General features: G+C 38.6%; 1 pseudogene; it reads right to left on the bottom strand.

The window, feature by feature from the left end:
* Positions 1-1950: 1950 nt before the first annotated feature.
* On the bottom strand, positions 1951-14515 carry LOC145485452 (uncharacterized; annotated as a pseudogene).
* Between the last annotated feature and the right edge of the window lie 1579 nt (positions 14516-16094).

The raw sequence follows: 16094 nt of genomic DNA, 5'->3' as shown, positions 1-16094 counted from the left end.
GCGTCATACCAATTTTGATAAAAAACAGTTTTTTTTTTTTTTCCCACAGGAATTTTTCTGTTATTCCACAGTATTTCGTTTTTAGGATTTGTTTTGGAATCGACGCCCGTTAAGATTTTGAACTCGCACCAATAATCTAACATTTTTCTTATAAAATGTGGGAAGCGCATCATCAAGGTCAAATATACTTGTTGCAAAGTTGCATTTTGTTAGGAAGGCTAAACCACCATATTTGTGCAAGAGCTGGTTAGAAATTATTTTCCAGGAAGCTTGCGACTCGTCTTGAATTCTGTAGCCCCAAGTTATTTTAAGCGCTTTTTCCATGATCTTAAAATCACACATTTTCAATCCGCCGTTTTCCTTTTCTCCAGTTATGGTGTTTCTTTTGATTTCAGGGAGCTTTTAAGGTTACTACACCCTCTACTATTTTTTCTTTTTTTTTTTTTTTTGCAATACAGACAAACGATTAAGTAACGATACTTAACTATACAATATACACTACATTTCTCTCGGTACTTCAACAATTACGGTACGCTGATCATGGCATGAATAGTAATGCAAATCTGTGTTTATTTAAGACACTACTAAAGAACACCCTTACTTACTTGCAACGTGCCAGGTTGTGGTATGATCAAAACTGCTTTAGTGTTCGTTTTCAGTTCTCAGTTTGCTGTATAAATAGAAATTCAAATAAAAGATCGAACAACGCAATCATGCAACACAAGCGCTAGAATATAAATCAAGTATTATAATACTAGCAAATAAAACAGGCGGCATTGACAGAAAACTGCCAAAACTTCCCTTCCTTAGCTTCAAATATTAAGTCATACAAAAGCACACAAAACACTCACTTTGCCTAAGATGGCCTGTGTTAGAACTCTATGCAACTTCTCGTGGCGTTCCAAATGTGCCTCCACATGCACTCGTAACAAAGAGACACCTTGACCTTTTAAGTCCAACATTGCACCGAGAACATAAGAAATGCAAATTTGATGTTGTGCACATAGGAAATAGCCAAGTAACCTGCTTTGCCTGGAGAAAAAAAAAATCGCTCGCCACTCGTAAATTATCATTTGAAGCTGTTGCTTTGCAATAATTTCTGTGTTAACGAGTCATATACTGTTTTTTTTTGTTTTTGTTTTTGTTTTATTTTGTCTTTCTATAAAATGTACGTTTTTGCAAGGACGAGTACAAATAAAGGTTGTTGCTGTTACTGCACACAGTCCGTAGAAGAAATCTTCAAAGATGCAGAAATCGCTTTTATGTTGAATAGAATATTTTTTTTGTATTAAATCCCAGGTAATTAAATTATTAGAAGGTTGTTACTCGAGCGCAGGTCTCTTGACGTGATTTCGTAGCATTGTGTTGCGCGCCCCTCGTGCACAAATCCTGGGAACTGAGGTGCGCGTATTTAAAACACGAGGGAGTTACCGACTCTTGTGGCTCAACTTGCGGATGTATTATTAGTAGAAATCTAGTAAAATATTAAAGATGCAGAAATCGCTTTTATGTTGAATAGAATATTTTTTTTGTATTAAATCCCAGGTAATTAAATTATTAGAAGGTTGTTACTCGAGCGCAGGTCTCTTGACTTGATTTCGTAGCATTGTGTTGCGCGCCCCTCGTGCACAAATCCTGGGAACTGAGGTGCGCGTATTTAAAACACGAGGGAGTTACCGGCTCTTGTGGCTCAACTTGCGGATGTATTATTAGTAGAAATCTAGTAAAATATTAAACCATATATTTGAAGTCCGGCTTTCATTTACGTTGTCTACAGCCGTCTCTTTCGGTGTGTTTGCAACTTGATTACGATAGTTTTCACTGTAATTTTACAAGTATCGATTTACGAAATAGAAAACATTCACAGAAACACGAGAAGAGGTTTGCGAGTACAATAAAGGGTTGTGGGAACACGACCGATTTCCTGGGGTTAAAAACTCAATTTACGTTCTATAGGATAAAAACATAACCCATTCCCTTAATGTTTTGGTCTCCATTATCTGGTGAGCGTTCTGCCACGTTTCCACAGGTATTGGAGTCGCTAGGCGTTCCTCCATTACCAAACCCTATTCTGGAATCACAAGTGCTGCAGTCTTCTTGATTGTTGCCAACAACACCGATTCTTGCTTTAGAGTGATCGTAAGCAGAGCAATGGCTATTAAAACCTTCCTTGTTGCAATTGATCTGTAAGGAGGCTCGGGAACCAATCAGCGTCTTCCATGTTTCGCGACCCAGTGAGATGCGGCGATATTTTCCGTCAGCGATCAGTGAGTACAAAGAGTCAGCTTCCTGGTTTATGAGGAGAAAGTTGATATTTTCCTCGCCGTGGATACTCATTCCGAGACAGATCTTGGTGAAGCTTGTGTCCCAGTAGGACGTCAATTTGGTCTCCTGTGTGTCAAATATAGTCCCTCCCCCTCCAATATTAAATGTTTCTTTGTTTTTCCAAAGGTCTGAATCATAGTGAAAGGTTCCCTGAGAGACAAGAATTCAAAAAAAAATTAACTCTATGACATATTTTAGTTATAATATTCAATAATAATACAATCAAACTGAGAATTCATTTTAGAGGACAGTCGGCCCGAACAAATGCAACACAGTAACAGTGGAAATAAAACGTTCCGGTCGAGAATTTTTCAATTTAGTGTCGTAAAACCAATACGTGATCACTCTAAAGAATCACAAAGAGCAAAGACAATCCATTGAACTAATCAAAACTCACATGTCATTACATGTGGCTGACGTAAAACGCGGGAGAACGTGTGTGACAGAGTCATGATTGGTTTTGGTTTAAATTTTAATTGCCTTACACAAGAATCAGATTTTTTTTTTCTTAGAATATTGTAAATACAATATGTAATAACCTTTGAGCCGTTAATCTTCATGACAAACGTCCAGCGGCCGACTCCGCATGACCCAAGACCACAGTGAGGATTCGTTTCGTTAGTTCTGCTGAATCAAACAATCAAGGTGCCGGAAGTGAACTCTATGAGATGTTGTTTATTTACATTTTTCTTGCACATTTAACTCTTTAGGACGCTCTTGCGATTGATAGAGGACATTTTTTTATGTGATAGCTAGAGTGCATACATACTACAGTGACTGAATAACAATGACTATTAATACGCGCGGCCAAATGACAAACTGCCCTCCGTAAAACGCGCCATTTTGCGGGCCAGACGGGAAATGCGCGAGCTGAAAATGCATTTGCCGCCCTGATTCTGATTGGGTGTAGAGATGTCAAACGACTTTGCTCGGCCAAAGAGATCCTGAGGATACCATTTCAACGACAAAGCGATTTTGACTTGCTCACTTTGTAGTTCCGTTGTGAACGTTTAACGTTTGGAGATTTTGAAGTCCCAAATTTCCAGCTTTTTTCTAGTCAGAACTCGGACTTTGACAACGAGCAACCTGGATGAAATTGAGCGAAAAGCTCAAGCAAAAACAAAAAGAGAACAACTGAGCGGGGGAGTAAAAAAGATCGAGAAATGGTGTGAGAAAAGAAAAATTACAGTGGATCTCAAAACAGTAAATCTAACGGACTTGAGTTGAAATTCTGCAAAACTTCATCGCTAAAGGGAAAACAGAGAAAGGCAAAGCATTACTCCAAGTGAATTTACTGGAACTAGAGTGGCCATTCATCGCCATCCAACCTGTGCTCCACTCAGCCGAAACATGAACATTTGCAAGACAGTGAATTTATGTCTGTCAACAAAATGTTTGAAGCGAAGGCCAACCTATTTACGAAAGAAAACGATGCGAAACCAAAACACAAATCATCTATTCAGTCAAGAGACAGGTAAAAATTGAATCGACATTTCATGGAAGGCACGGACAGCCTTTGGAAAGATGCAGAAAAGTTAATTGAGTTTATTTTGGTTTTCGTTGTGTTTTCATTTTGCTCGCCGCGACAGAGAGTGGTGGCGGGAGTTTACGAGACAGTCATTTGATGCTTGCTAATCATTGTTACTGATCTTTTTGAAAAATAGATTAGATTTGACTTTCATTGTGAACTAAAAAGAATTTTATTTGGCTTTTGTTTAGCTGATCGTATTGTAGCAACAACTTTCCATATCATAGTTATATGCTACATCTTTGTTAAACATATTTTTCTAATGAATTTAAATAAATTGTATGATTTGGCCTTGTGTATTGACAATAATGATAATCAAACGACTTTTGTCGGGTCTATAGTTTATTTGCGTCCTTTGTAGCACCATTTGCAAATGATGCTGCTCAGGCTACAAAAAAGACTATCTGCCCTCCAAAATTCATGTGATTGTCCTACTATCCGCAAAGGCTTCGGAGCCATCATGATTTATCAAAATTCAAATGGCTCTTTGCAAAACGCAGCGTCATAACAAGCTGACCAGAATTGCAATAAAGAGTAAAAAAAAAAAACATGAGTATTGCTGAGCTCGAGAAGATACCTTAACCGTAATCGTAGTATCGATTGATAGTTGATAGTATTATCAATCAATACACCAGGTCAGTACCAGACGACGATCGAATAGTAGCCCATGATGCATCTGGTTTAGGCTTATATTATCACTGCGCACGTGACGTCATCATTCATTCCACGCTCTCGGGATGAAGCCATGGCGTGCTTTCACACTTGTCTGGATTCCGTGGCTTCTGCTTTTAAGAGTACCGAGTTAGTTTATATTCAATGCGTTTCAAAGGAGAATTTTGCTGTTACAGTGAAGGGTTTTACTTGTGTTTCGTTGGTCTGTCGAGAAATACATATAAGCTATATGGAAAGCATGGACGAACGAAGAAGAGCTCTCGTTCCTGTGGTTGTGGTGAATTCGCCTATGGACGAATTATTCGCTGGGGTAAGAAGCCCTGTGCTGATACGAATAAGTTTCAACAGATACATTCTCCGAAGAGAAGTTCAGGGGTTTTCTGATTTTTCTTTTGACATCTCTTGTCCGCTTCTTAGCAGGCTTGTTCCTTGTTGTACCGTTTGCTGCATGACATCTCTTGATTGCGGCTCCATTGAACTATTGAAATTTACGAAGTTAAACACTCCGTTATTAAGGCTAGTTATCACTGCTGAGCATTTTGCAGTTTTGGAAAGAATAGTAACCAAAACGCCTTCGAAAATAATCATTTTGACTCTAAAAGATGACTAAGCTCGGGAATAAAGCGCTAAACGAACTGAGACTTGAAGCAGACATTCACACACGCAACACTGGTAACTGCACTGGTATGTTACCAAATTTCAGTCCATTTCGATCGCTTGAAAGGTCATAAAAACGTGGGTACTTCTCGGTACTTCTTTGCCAAAAATCATTATTATGTCTATATTTTGTGGCGTGATGCCCAAAAATCGAAGACATCAACATACTGTGCAAAGAAAAGCGAATATTCATGACCTTGTTACCAGTCAACGAACACTTTGTGATGCGAATAGTCACATAACACAACCAAAGACAAGAATGCTATAATAAGGCCGCGCTCTTAAACACTTACAAATCATTATAATTGCGTCAAAGATTTAAATAATGCACTTTTCTAACCTTTTACTGCAATAAAAATAAGAAATAGACCGCGGAGAAGACCACGTTATTTCACGCTGAAATCCATGATAACTTCGACGTTGCGTCACGTACGTAGAAAATTGCATCATGGGATACTATTCGATCGTCTGGGTCAGTACTAAAAACTCTTAACCGGCCATACCCACATTGTGAAACTCGTAAAGAATAAAATAAGGAGCTATAATTGAGGACGGAGACCGTAAGTCTTGGGATCCGCGTGCACCCATGATTTGGGCCAATTTTGCTATTTTTAGAGCAAATTGCGCCATCCTGACGACGTACATCCGCGCGGATCCACGCACATGTCGTGGGTTCTCGCGTGGACGTTGTCACGTTGCGTGATCAAATGGTAAGAGTTGCGAGATTCTCTTGCGGATTTTTCACAGCGATGGCGGGGAATAAGGCAGGGGCTACGAACCAGGGCCCTTATAAATAGTGTTATGCTTTGAGCTAATGGAAAAGGTGAGATTGTTCTCACTTAAGAATATGGCAAGAAAACTCTCCACTCTGGTATCGAGTTGATTTGTGAGTTTCTCAAACAATGCTTAATCATAGCCGAAACTTGTTTTTTGATGGTTTCGTATTGTTTCTGTCTGTTTGGCGAGTTTGCAAAAGTTTTTTAAAGGAAAGTCTGACGCGCACAAGTAGCTCATTTCCATAGTGCAGCCCGAGCACTTTCAAGTCCGAGGCGGTGTTTTCAATTATCAACCAATCTTGACAAAGATTTCTTTCGTTATCTTTTGAGCTGAGATGCTGCAACAATTTTTACCAACGCCAAAAGGCTGCTGACATCATGTGTGTTTCTTCAACATAGTGAAGTTTTGCACTGCGAAAATAAATTAGACAAGCAGTTTTGATAACTCGACCAACAAAATCGAAATCGTTATTCGAAGTCGATTAAAGAAAGCGTCATCGTAACTTTTCTGGGTATTTCTGCTCTATTCACCTATTTTCGGCTAAGCTGCCTCTCAAACATTTATCACCCTTAAACATATTTAAAACTATACAGATATTATAAAGAGTTCGATATACGTTTTCACCCGAAAGTGGGGAGGTCCAATTTGTCATGTTTACTGACTGTACAAAACACCCATTGGCGGGCGCTCCTATTCATCGACAACAGACAATTTATTGGATTTTTTACACAAACAAAACTGAGCAGTATCTACAGACGTAAACTTATTGGACCTTGATGAAACATCAAGCGTTGCTTACAATTCGGGCGAAACACAACCTTGCAAAATTGTTTTACTTTTCGGTCGCGATAGACTCTGGCGAAATCCCCGCAAGCCTCTAGTAAAAGAAAGGAAACTTTGAAGTTATAAACCAACGCTATATCCAAGTATATCCTACTAGTTTTTCTGTGTATTATGGACAAGCTGTTAATGTTCATTATGTGTGAAATTTAGAATGGAGTAATTCGGAGTTCTTGCAAAAGACGTAGCGGAACACAGCTTGCTCAGTGATATAAACCGGAACATACCTAAACTCGACACCGGCTTACTTCACGCAAACTGGAGCAGCTTACGACGAAAATACTAAAGCAAAATCCAACAGACATAAACGTATTGAGTTGTGGACCAAAAGTATCAAAAATTACGGAAATTTCGGACGGCATTTCCCCCGCGCTACATCCGTAAAAATCCAGGCAGCATGTACGCGCGTGCCGCACGCGACGGCGCAATTTGTTCTAAAAATAGAAAAATTGTCCCATATCATAGGGAGAGCCATGGCGCGCGCTTAGGGTCTCCGTCCCTGATTATGGCTCTTAATAATATCAGTCACTTTACTTACACATTTTTCTCGTAAAGCTCCTTGCATGACAAAACTGGTCATAGAAAAAGAGAGAAAGAACATTAAGTTATAATAAAATTTGGTAAAACAGTATTCCTAAACGATAGCACAAAGAGAAAAGTAAAGTTTTGAAAATTGTCAAGATTTGGATAAATTTACTTTTCTTGTATCATCGTCGAACTAAATTATAATTACTTAAAAATGTAGGAAATATTGCCACAATGACACGGGCTGAGACCTTCTCCAAGTAATCACTAATTCCATTTCGACAGGAATTGTTTCAGAAGGCGGAATGAATTATCAGCCATTCTAACTGGGTTCAAATATAGGCCCAGACTGTAATTTACCCCCAAGTTTGATCGCTGTTGAGTCATTTCGATCTAAGATACGTATGGGACACAAAGAGCCTTTCCGAGGCTGACGAACGAATTGACTGCCTAAGCCAAATTTACGACTAAAAAGACAAAATATATATCTGACCGATTTTCCAAAAACATGGCCGCTATTTTGGTGCAAAGTCTTTAACACGGTTTTCATAAATTCAGACATATATTGGCACAGAATGTCCTAAACTGATCAGGGAATTCCCTAGTTTGACTCTAAATGCTTTAGAAAGATCGGCAGAAATTAGACACGCTCGTTTTTCGACCTTTCTGGGTAATCCAGCCTTGTTCCCTTGAAATATATGTCTGGATTTATGAAAACGGTGTTACAGACTGAATGAAGAGTTTTTTGATTTGTTTGTTTTTTTAATTTGTTTTTTGTTTTGTTTTGTTTTGTTTTGTTTTGTTTTGTTTTTTTTGTTTGTTTGTTTGTTTTTGCTTTCGCTATGATAGCAGCTTGTAAATTTTACCTAGCATGAAATGTACAAACTCCTTGCCGCATGTTTCATTTATTTAGGTTTTTTTTTTCATTATTTATCGACCACCCCTCCCCCCCCCCCCCCCACCCCCTTTTCAATTTGTGTTAAGTTTAGCCCTGGCTACACTCGTCTGAATTCAGTTCGCGCGGTGACTCTGACAAGGAGCGACCGATTAGCGTTCTGTATTTGCTGTCTAAAGGAAGTCTGCCCGAGGACATCATCAAGTCCAATGAAGGCCCAATTCTAACGATTTGTTAGTAAGCGTCGTCCATTATCCTACGTGAGGCTGGCCTCACGGAGATGTATAAACTGTTCGAGTCACATTTAGTCCCGTAACGGTAGGCCGTTTGCCCTGTGGCGATAATGTTGTACTTGCTTTAGACCGGCAGCAAAAATCTTTAGCCACATCAATTTAGGGCTTAGACGTGCAATGGACTAGACATTTCTAGCTGCTGTTGGCGTTATTTGCTCTGAACTTTAATGTAGCTAAAGATTGAGAAAAAAAATATGTTGAAATCTGGATGTGCTATTCCGCGCTCGACAAAATTGAAGTACATCCGGGACATTGCTATTTGCGAGCAAAACATGGCCACGAGCAGAGAGAAGAACATGAGCTCAAGCGCTGATCGTGGGTAGAATTTCCTTGTTTTATCAATTTTAGGCGTTCTCGGCTTAGCTAACTATCAGAACTGTCTGTGATTCGCTAGCGCGTAAGAAATTTATTTGCGTGGCTTCCGGGCGATAATTGACGTAACGACAACATATTGAGTGTTCGCTTACTGCTAACTATGGCCTAGTTTGTTTTAAGTTCAATCGATTCTAGATGTAGGAAGCTCTTGTTCAGTCCATTTAGGACGATGTAGGCCTTTAGAAAGCGATAGATTAGCTCTCCACCGCGGTTTTGATATCTGTACATTCGTGTTGATTTAGACTCCAATTTCATGTTAAAAGCACTCTTAATTAAATTGTACAATTCATGATTCAACGAAAAGACGGTGAATTTAGTCTTCCTGGCCTCAAAAGGCATACAGGAGAGTTATTTGCTGTTATTTGAGCTACGATAAGTCTTGTGGAAAGCTAGCTCTAGGACAGAGTTGTATCAAGATTATCAGTGACAAGTCAAATTCTGTGGCTATGTTTTTGCGAATCCAGACAGATCTATATCACTTTTAGCAAGGGAAAATTTCAGGTCTGATTTCATTTCAATGTATATATTCTTTTCAACTTTTGGCCCCATTACTCTCTATCAAATTGTTATCTTACTTAAACAAGAGACATCTTAGTCCGTTTATCTGTTCTGCTCAATGATGGCCAAGCCAAAAAGTTGATAGTGGAGTTATTCTTCGCTGTAATAAATATTGATGATAAGCTTTCTATTAGTTTTTATTTCAGGAGGTGTGTTAGTGGGCGTGTAGGTTGCCAAGTTAGCAAGACCACTGAGTTCGTAGCCTGATACCATGCAAGACCAAAATCCTCATATACCAACTGCAACACTGCTGGATCCAATATAATGCCATGCTGTCATACAGTTTGGCACTTCAGCAAAATGTCCGACGGGCGTAAGCTCGAAAGGGTACGAGGCCGAGCCCTAAAAGAAGTCCTTTAGTGCCAGCTTTTTTCTCAATTTTAGCAACGTGTGCAGCGAACAAGAATTCACCTGTGCTGTAAAAGACAATTTTCGTATTCTCGGAATAGGACTGAAACTATCTTGCAACAGAGGCTGTTGCGGGCTGGTATCTTTGAAAACATATTAATGTCATTTTTGCTTGCAAAGACTTTCCGCATTAGCCCCAGTTGCAAGCTTTTTCTAGGCTGATACCGAAAATATTGAAATGGATTATACTTTCCGTCTCCATAGTATGTAGGTTTGCACTTGCAGTTGTATAAATTGTTGGTAATTTTGCAAACAGATTAAGAACTGCAATTGTGTGTTTCTTTAGCACACTCATAATGTCAGAAAGAAATTCTCTGTTATAAGTTTCCTGATTGCTTGCTTTTGGAGAAACGTTGTTTAGCTGACAAGTTATAACACATTCACTACAACTTTAACGCAGTGAGACGAGAACATCGACAAATTTCACGTTCGCATTCCTTTCCGTCCCCTGAAAATCCTTGCTTGCATCTGCAATGGTATGAACCTATAGTATTGCGGCAAGTAGCATCAGGACTGCAATGTGGCACTCCTGAAGCACACTCGTCAATGTCTGGGCGAAAAAAAAAAATCAGTTTATGTCAGGCAATGAATGCATTCACCTGTGAATGTGGAGACCTTGTCCATCTTTGTTGTTGTTGTTGTTGTTGTTGTTGTTGTGGTTGTTGTTCAGATATAGATCGTATAGATGGATTTACATTTGTACAATAACAATTAGTGTAATTGACCTAGCTAGTGTGTATAAGTTAGCCTTGCGCACGTGAGAATCCACCCCGGTGGGATGTACTCCATGTAATGGCCTATACGGGGGAGGCTCCGCTTAAAAGGAATACTTCTCCGTGCTTTAGGTATATAAAAAGTTAAGGATTTTTCAAGTTTAGTTACAAGACAGGGTAGAGAAATCTGTCGTTTAGTTATTTAATAAGGGCCTTTGATTAAAATATTTCTAGCAGACGCACCTTATGACTGTATCATTCATTTGTTAGGCACTACATGAAAATGACAAGAAGACTTCCTTTTTTTGACGACTTATTCCCTTATGCCCCACTCACGAAGGGGCGAAGAGGATGAGTGAGTGAGTGAGTGAGTGAGTGAGTGAGTATTCATATTACGGGCCAGTTATAGGGGTGGCGAATGGTCCTTCAAAAACTCTGGGTCTCGTAAAATTTTAGTCGATTTTCACGGGTCCCGCAGTCTCGTTTTTTAGCGATTATGTGCGTCTCGCAGTCTCGATTTTCCCAGGAAGCTGTCTCGGAGTCTCAATTTTTCGCAAGGCTAGGGTCTCGAAGTCCCAATTCGTTTTATGAATTACGTCTTCTCTTTACATGATATGGAATTTCAATGAAGCAACTTACAAATTTGCCGCGAAAAAGTTAATTCTTATTATAACTTCTCCTAATTGTCTTAATTCCACAAAAGGGTACAAAACCTATCCCAACGTCCGATTTGGCTCCAGAAAAACAGTTATAATTCTCTAGGATATCATAACCAGAGCTCACAAGTTCATTTGTTGGCTAAGAGTGGGATCTTCGAAGGCGTAAATGTTGTTTGTGGCGCCGCAAGCGGCACCCCGCCAGGGGGTCTGGGGGCATGCTCCCCCAGGAAATTTTGAAAAATGGAAGTAGCTAAGGCGTGTTCTCCTTCATTCAGAGCATAAATGTGATGCTTTAAAAGCAACTGTTTAGATGGCAGAATTTTCTTTTTATTGGACCATTATCAACTCTTTCGTAACATTCTGACTTACATGTATCTAGAAGTCAAATTAACATGTTATAACGCTTGTTCTACATGCTGTCAGTCCGATCACTGACCGATCAAGGATGGAATTATATCACAAAAGATAGTTTGTTATGATGGAACTTCACTAAAGCAGCAAGAAATCTTAAATGCGTGCGAAAAAATAGTTTCAGCGTGAGAGCGTAAGATTGAATTTGTTTGCGTGAGACTTGCGAGCTCTGCATAACGTAGTGTGTTATAATCGAATTTCCAGTTCCAGTCAATTCCAAGCAGCTGGCTTCAGGCTGTACAAGCTCATTCTAGCTCTCAACTAAATCTGGGGCTTGAATGTTAAGAGTCTGAACGTCTCGCGCTCGCACACAAAGCACTTTGAAATCTCGGTCTCGCAATCTAAAAAGTCAAAATGTCTCGGGCTCGCAAAGAAAAACGCTCGTCTCGCCGTCTCGCAAAGTCTCGCATTTACCATTCGCCACCCCTAATTATGAACGTATGTGAAATGAATGCCTTTTTTCAATTAAGTGTATCCAAAGGGGTACCTCTTTTGTCAAAATGTACTACAAAAGAGGCAAAAGGCTGGACCGATAAGACCTCGTGGAGTACGGAAAGAATTGAGAATCGTGGAGAATGTAGGGCAGATACCGTAGAGTACACCGCCGAAAACGAACGGTCACCGAAGGGTTTTGCAATATAATAGAAATGCGGAAATAAAACTAGATACAATGGCTTCGTAAAAAGTACGAAAAAAATCCACTGATTAGCAACGCATCAAAAGAGGAGAACTCATTACGTGTACCTTCGTCGCAGTTTTCGCCTTTGAATCCAGGATAGCACAAACATCGATATCCCTTGTCTGTAAATCCTGACTGGCATATGGCGTTGTTGAGGCATGGCGGGTTCTTTCCGCAGGCGTTCTAGAACAAGGAAGCAATACTATAAGATAGGTATTTCCTCAAAATGCAAGATTGTGTACATAGGACATTGTATCAATCAAGACGGGCTTTCGGAAACATGATATTTGCCATATTTATCCGCAGAACCCAGATTTAGAAGTGTTATTTTCCTTTTTTGATATATATTTCTTTCAGTTAGGTTCTGAGAATTTGATGCAAGGGTACACCAAAACAACACTATTTACAAAAGGAACTCCTCATTTTCTCGTTTAGAAATAGCAGAATACAAACGGCCATACTTCGTCATTTCCAGGGATGAATATAAGAATCCAGCATTCTGATGGTCGAAAAATTTCACTGTTACACAGGGGATTATAAAGAAACGGTTGACAAGCCAAGCCACATTTGCTATACATGCTGACATCGTTTATACATGGTGGGTTTGAGTGAAACTTAAGGTTCGGTATCATCGAACCCATGGGAATTTAGGAAAACGAATTAGAGCAGGTTGGATGGGAAGAAGATCTTCTCAAGAAGAAGCTTCCAAAACTATTAATGTAAAACTCAGAAATCCGTTAACGCCAGAAAAATCCATGCAAGGTCTTTATGAAGTAAGGGAAAAGCCATTTATACGTGATGAAACTAAACCGCAAACAGCAACAGTAATTACTTGCGGTTTTGAGGTTTGCTGCAGCATCCTAAACTTTATTGTGATTGGCCAGTTCAAAACTTACCTGTCAGAATTAAATAAAACAGTTTACGGTTTCTGAGTTTCACAGTGAAAGTGAACTATGTCAGATCGAAAGCTCACTTCTCCTCGGACTAGAAGCAATTTTTGAAAACCTTAGAAATAATGACACATTAGGTCACCCAAGATTAAAAAAGGTACCTAAAGTTAGTGTTTTTCACTGTTGTTATTATTTTTTCACCCCTTTTGCACCGTAGTTTGGTTCATAAAATCATTGGCAAATGATAACAAGTTATCGCAGGTATTCAGCCGTCCGCTCTTATTTAAGTGTGTTGTTTTCCAAATTTTTCCCTGTTTTAGTTCGTTTATTTATTTTTTTGGCAGTTCTCGATATTCACCTCTGGAAATTACACTAAAATTAGCAATTATTCGCCTCAAGCTCAGTGAACATTCGCCGAGATTTAATTGTCAAATAAGATAAGAGATGTAGATTTTATCACCATCGCTCCGCGATAAAGGTAAGCGCTGTCAACTGTTAGGTCTTCATCATGCTCCATGTGAGTGGAATTATTTAGCTCACATTCCTGTTGTCCTGTTGCACTGTCAGGATCTTTTTTAATATTAAGACTGACACAGTTGTCATGCCGATAGCAAAGAGCTTCGCAATGGTCCAGGTCCTTAACATGCGCAGTTTTTATCTTGTGCTTGATCAATCGTCTATCAGCAAAGAAGAAGTAGCTTGGGAAATACAGCTCACGATCTCGTCCTAAAATAAATTATCAGAGATAACAGAACAACCAAAATAAAAATCGACAAAGTGATAAAACAGTCCCTTACAGCTAGGTGTGCTTTAACTGTAGCAATCCAGACACAAATGCGAATACAGTATAATTCTCGTGCTTTACTGAAGGGATTTCACTAGGCTAGCAGATTTACGGTAAGCCGCATTTTATAACAAATACATTATGTGTTACCGTGCGGCTCATCTGTGCTCTATTACCGCAGGACCATCGGCCACGGGACAGTAGCCTCGCTGCTAATTTTGGAATAACTCCTGCAGAATTTTAATTCTGAACAAAATACGTCAAGCCAAATATTCTACTCTTCTTGATAATTTAGAAGGAGGTTGAACATGTGTTGTTGTCGAAGTTATAGAAAATGTAAAGCTTCGTATGAGCTCAGCTGATTTGTTTATTTTGGCCCTGTTTAGGAAACCGATTTCAACAGTTTCATTTCATGTCGTGAAACTTTAAGATCACTTGAAAATTATATTCAGGCAGATGTAAAATGACATTAGAATGAGAAAAACAAAATTGATAGTAAACCAGAACGACGTTTCGATGACTCCATGTCGCCATCAACAAGTTAAAAGCACAAGATTGAATTAGTTAGAGAATAAACAAGTTAAAAATATCGCAAAAATGTTAGGATGCAAAAAGCTATAAAAAAAAAAAAACACTATTGTAAAAAAAAAAAACCGAAAGAGAGTAAAAACGATTCCACGAGAACGTCAATGACAAATTCTCATTCAGTTGTGAAGATAACCGTGGGAATAATAAGGAGAGTTTTCGAGATAAACCATGCATAGCTTAGCCAGGAATATAATCAGAAAGGGTCTTTTTCAAGGATTAAAAACAAAATCCCTATCTAAACATTCGTCGACTTTCTAAAGAAAAATATCCAATATTTATTAATTGACATTTTGGTGATTACCATATTAATTAGTCCAATTTGTGCTTGTGGCAAGAAGATGATGCAGCATTAATTCTTTGTGCAGACCTTTCCTGATGAACTTTAATTATTTAAATACAAAATATACTATCTTGCGTTTGAAGAATATGTGTGTTCTTTGGCACGAGGTAACGCTTTTCACTAAAAATGCCTCCGTCTGCCCATGAGTATAAATGGTATTGAAGATCTGTTTGTTAGCGTGACACGCAAAATATGCTAAAAAATAAAATATTAACAACTAGGTTGTTGTGCCTCGCGTTATGTTAGTATGCGAAATCATACCGTGGTACGGCAAGATATTACTACAATACTCAGTCCAGGTTTAAAACGCTCGTCCCGTTAGTAAAAGACTTATTTACGAGGGATGTTTTGCAAATAAAGAAATAAATAACTAACCTTGTGAGCAGACAGCGTTTGGTATTACAGAACAGAGCTCGAATAAAATTAACCGAACAAAAAAAGAAAACATGACACAGATAGAGAGTAGAACAAATTGAAGAGTCTTCCAATGAGAGGTGCTTCTTTACTCGGATGTCGACCCTTTGAAAGTGTTGTTAACGTGATAGATTGAATGTCTTTCAGTATTTCATTAATTTTTAACTGTTTTCTTGTTTAATTTAGCCAATAGAGGTTAGATTTCTCTGGTTACCTTAGCATTTGTGTCTTCTTTAGCAGGTCGTGCAATTTTTTTGTGCATGATGATCTTAAAATATTTTCTTTTTATTTTTGACTCGAATCATAAATCAAGGGGAAAAAATAATTCTTAATCCATATTTCATGTTGAAAGATTTGCCCTTTTCTGTTTTAATTTTTTTGTTGTTTTTTTTTTTGTTTGTTTGTTTTTGTCTTCGCATTATCAATTCTGAAATTCATATAAATAACGGGGAAAGGTCTTTTTCAAGGATTAAAAGCAACATCCCTATCCAAATAATCGTCAACTTCCTAAGTACAAACATTGAAAATTTATCAGGTAGTATTTTGGGGAACACCATTAATTAGCCCAATTTGTGCTTGTGGCAAAAAGGTGATGTAGCATTACTTTTTTGTGCAAACCTTTCGAGGTGAACGTTAATTATATTAGCTTTCCTATGAAGAAGTGTAATAGAAGAGGCTAGAAAGCATCAACATTGCACACCATCGAAAACTTTTGTTTACTATTATATTTTTGATGACATATTAGGACTTTAAACTTAGTAAA

This window comes from Orbicella franksi, chromosome 4, assembly GCF_964199315.1.
Source record: "Orbicella franksi chromosome 4, jaOrbFran1.1, whole genome shotgun sequence".
Classification (NCBI taxonomy): Eukaryota; Metazoa; Cnidaria; class Anthozoa; order Scleractinia; family Merulinidae; genus Orbicella; species Orbicella franksi.
The sequence above is the reverse complement of the archived record's forward strand: the minus strand, read 5'-3'. Positions and strand labels throughout refer to the sequence as shown.